Source organism: Talpa occidentalis, unplaced genomic scaffold (genome assembly GCF_014898055.3).
Source record: "Talpa occidentalis isolate TD23 unplaced genomic scaffold, MPIMG_talOcc4v2.1 talOcc4.4, whole genome shotgun sequence".
NCBI lineage: Eukaryota > Metazoa > Chordata > Mammalia > Eulipotyphla > Talpidae > Talpa > Talpa occidentalis.
The window spans coordinates 143,604,668-143,608,955 of NW_023604295.1; the positions used below are offsets into that span (position 1 = coordinate 143,604,668).

General features: G+C 50.3%; 1 non-coding gene across 1 annotated transcript; it reads right to left on the reverse strand.

The window, feature by feature from the left end:
* Nucleotides 1-233: 233 nt before the first annotated feature.
* LOC119258305 (U6 spliceosomal RNA) lies at nt 234-340 on the reverse strand. The gene has a single exon (XR_005128177.1). It is a non-coding gene; the product is annotated as a U6 spliceosomal RNA (small nuclear RNA).
* Nucleotides 341-4,288: the final 3,948 nt, after the last annotated feature.

Genomic DNA, 4,288 nt, shown 5'->3' on the forward strand with positions numbered 1-4,288 from the left:
ATCCACGTTGCTGTGCATGGCATGAGTTTATCTTCTTTGATTGCTGAATAGTATTCCATGGTGTATATGTGCCACATCTTCTTGATCCAGTCATCTATTTTTGGGCATTTGGGTTGTTTCGAGGTTTTGCCTATTGTAAATAGTGCTGCCATAAACATAGGGGTACAGGAGTTCTTTTGAATCAAAGTCTTTGTGTCCTTTGGGTAGATCCCTACTAGTGGAATTCCCGGGTCAAAAATATGGAACGCTTCACGAATTTGCGTGTCGTCCTTGCACAGGGGCCACGCTCATCTTCTCTGTATCGTTCCAATTGTAGTACAGGTGCTGCCGAAGCGAGCACTCGTTGCTCTATTGTTAATACCAGTTTTGGGGACGTGCGTCCCAGGAAGAGAGACCTGGGTTCCTCTCCCCTATACCTGGGAAAGAGCTTCATGTGATGCATCAGTATCCTACAGTAACTCCGCATCTTTTTTTTTTTTTAATAGAGGCATGTTTTTATTTATTTATTTATTTGTTTGTTTTGTTTATACAAGCACTGGGTACAGTCAGAAGCGCAGGAGGGTGAGAGGATTCACCAGAGCCAGAGCGGGGAGCAGAGCAGGCAGAAGGACCGAAGGACACTGCTGAGGGGAGCAGCGGGCGGCAGGAGAGGTCTGCGCGCCATGTGGGACCCTCCTCCGGTGGCCGGGGAGCAGCGAGGGATTGAACTGGCGCTGCAGAGGCTGCGGGCAGCTTCGCAACCCAGCGCTCAACCGCTGCGCCACCGGGGAAGCCCAACTCCTCATCTTTCAGTAGCACCCATGTGGGAAGTTCATCTCACCACCAGCGCCACCCACTCAGTGAACGGTTCCCTTTTGTCTCCTTGTCCTAGCTGCTCCTGGCCGTCGGCACACACCCCCCGCCATTGCACACGAAGGCATCGTTCACTTCAGAGAAACTATTCCTCTTCTAAAACCTGTAACTCCCCCAAATTACAACATCATGTCTATTTCTCTGTATCTCATACACAGCAACTCAGCACAACGCCTCGGGTGCAAGAGTGGTTTGGTAGAGGATTGGCGATGAATGTGAGCAAGACTCAGTACCATCCGACTGGAAACTTCGTCTTGAATAAGCAGGATGAAGGGCCAGGAGCTAATGACTTTATCTTACTTTACCAAGACCAACCAACTGCATAGAACATTTTTCTAACCCCCTTGGTCAGCGCTTAAGTCTAAAACAGCCTAATAGTTCCATTTATAATTGAATGTCCACCATAGATAATTTCAAATTTCTACTTTTTAACAAACACACCATGAATTAGATAGCTAAGTTGTTTTACATGAGGCGTGCGTGCCAATGTGGTGGCTTTGCAGTGCTGTACTCTCTTCAGGAATAATAGACCACAAGATGATGTCACTGATGGGATTTTTGTTCAAATAAAAATGAACATTAGCCTGAAGTTTGGGGTGTGTTGAGTTGGGATCATGGTAACAGACAGGAAAAAAAAAATATTTCAATGGGCAGAAATATGAGTGTGATTAGAAGCCAGTCTCCATTGCTGCCACATGCATCTGTGGGGGTTAACGAACCCCTAATCAAAATGTAACATTAAGAAGAAAATATTTGGCACTCAGGTCTTCAGAAATTGGTTTTGGACGACAATGGGCCTCTGTTGTCGTCACTGAGGTGCCGGGGCCAGAGTACGGTGGGTCCATGGCTGGTGATGGTCCACCGAGGCATCATCCAGAAGCATCTCAAGAACTATATGGAGTTCACTTCGAGCTGAATGGGGCTCTCAGATATGGTGGGAATGTTCAACTAGAAAAGATTTATTCTTTTTTTTTAAAGTTTTATTTATTTATGCACACAAGAGCTGGCGTTCAGGCCAGAGCTGTTGGGGGGTGAGAGGATTCACCAGAGACAGAGTGGGGAGCAGAACAGGCAGACTGACTGAAATACACTGCTGAGGGGAGCAGCAGGGTGAGTCAGGAGAGGTCTGCTGCGCCACGTGGGTTGCTCCATGGCTGGGAATCGAACTCATGTGCTGCAGAGGCTGCGGATAGCTTCATAGGTTGCGTCTTAACCCTTGCACCACCAGGGAGGCCCAGAAAAGATATATTCTTCAGGGAAAAATGAGTGAGGAGCTGAGTGGCATCTGGGGCCCTGTCAGCCATTTTGAGAAGGTGTCTGCGGCAGTCAGAACATCCTCCTCCGAAGGAACACCTGTCCAGGTGCTGGCAAGGTAGCTGTCCTTGTTAGGTTGTCAGGACTAGTGAAGTATGTGAAGTCCTTCTGCAGTTTTTTTCAATATCAAATTAATTTGTAACCACAAGACACAGTGAGATCCTGCAGTTAGCGATTCACACGTGTGGCTTTGGACTGCTGGTCACGAGCTCTCTGAAGACGAGGGGAGGGCGCCTTGCAGGAGACTGCAGAGCACAGCCAGCTAGTAGGTACAGGCACCAAACAAAATCACCAGGTTTATGATCTAATTAAGGGTCTGTGTGGGCAGCCCTGGAAAGAATGCATCAGCGGAAGTGGTAACCACATAGTTCTAGAAGCGCTGTGGAAATTCTGGATCGGAGAGCAGCAAGGTTGCATGGAGCAGTTTGTGCAGACGCCATTGTGACCAACATGGTGACCAGCTGGTGCCTTGATTTACTCACTTGTAAGTCACACTCCACCTACGGCAGCTTGGGATGTAAAGGTCACACAGCAGGAATTCCTTTTTTCTTTATAAAAGTTGACTTCCATAGATGCCACGATCAGGATATCATTGAAATATTACTGCCTGCCTGGAGTCTTCCATGTGAGACCGCCACAAGAGGTCTACCTGTGTGTATTGCAAGAACAGTTTTCCAAATCATCGCTTTGTCACCCGTCACCTCAAACCCGCTGATGAGATAAAGTGGCCTCACTCTATCATGGCCGCAGGTTCATGGTCAGGATTTCCGGCTGGGCATGGGGGATGGCTCATCCTGCCAGGGTGGTTGGAAGCCTCAGCTGATGTGAATGCCCAGGGATGTCTCAGTTGGGGTCACTCATCACTGCGTTCTTCTTGAAGGGGGTTTTCTATATTTGGTGTCTGTAGGGGCCACACGATCTCCTTCACTCAGGAGTCTGGTGCCAGGCTGGGATGGCAGAAGGACCCCCAAATGGCCCACAAGGCCCTCACCCCTTCTCCAGGTGTTGGCTTGAGCTTCCCCACAACTTCCTAGCTACATGGTGGCTGACCTCCAGGGGGCAGGAGTGTGAGCTACAGGCCAGTCAGGGCCACACCCAGAATGGGCCCAAAGCCTCCCCCTTACCCATCGAAGCCATCACAGAGCCTGGCCTGGGTCAAGGGGTTGCAGAGACTCTGGCCCTGGGTGGGGGAGGTACAAGGTCATGTCATTAAAATGCACGCAGTGGGACATGGGAGAAGCCGCTTTAGAAAATATTACCTGCCAGAAGGAGGAGCCCCAAGCTGGAGGGCCTTGGGCTGGAATCACCTCTCTGAACACCTGCTCTATCCCGGCGGACAAGCAGCAATTGATGGGCTTGGTCAAGAGGAGTTAAGCAAAGCCCTCTTCCCGGCAGGGGTGGCAGGCGGTGGGGGCGACGCTGGCAGAGACCTCTCTTCACCACCTCCTTCACCCCGCACGGCAGCCCGCTCTGTCTTGAACTCACCTCCCAGGACTGAGGGAACCAGGCAAATGTTCTCCCAGGGTATTTGAGGTTGGGTTTGAAGGTTTCTCCGTTGATTTGCTAGTCAGGCAGGTCCCTGCTTTTCTTGAATGTTTTCAAGTCCATTGGTGCCAGATTTTCTTCCACCTGGACTCACATTAGTTGATCTTGTGGTTCGGGGTTCTTTTGGAAACCGCAGGGTCTGCTGCAGAGGCTGGGGTGCTAGTGTCATAGATCTGGTTCCAGCCTTGGCTTTATCAACTATGAGTTGTGTGACCTTAGACAGAATCACTTAACCTCTGGGAACTTCAGTTTTCTCTTTGGGAAAAAAAAAGGATTGTTCCTCCTTGGTGTTAAAGAACGAGGCTTTCGGTGAAGGTTAAAAGTCCTTTTCCTTGGGAAACAACCAGGAGCCCTCACGACCACTTGGGTCAACAGGCGGGATGATGATGACGACTCAGCAAAGTGAGGCGCTGCTCGCCTTCCTCTGTGCTGACATGCACAGGCTCCCCAGGTGGGGTGCCGCGTCGCCGACACCCCACACGTACAGCGCCTTTGGTGATGCCCACACGTGACCCCTTGCAGCCTTGCTGAGTCCGGCTCCTTTCCGTCCTTTGGGGGCAGTAACAGCTGCTCTTTC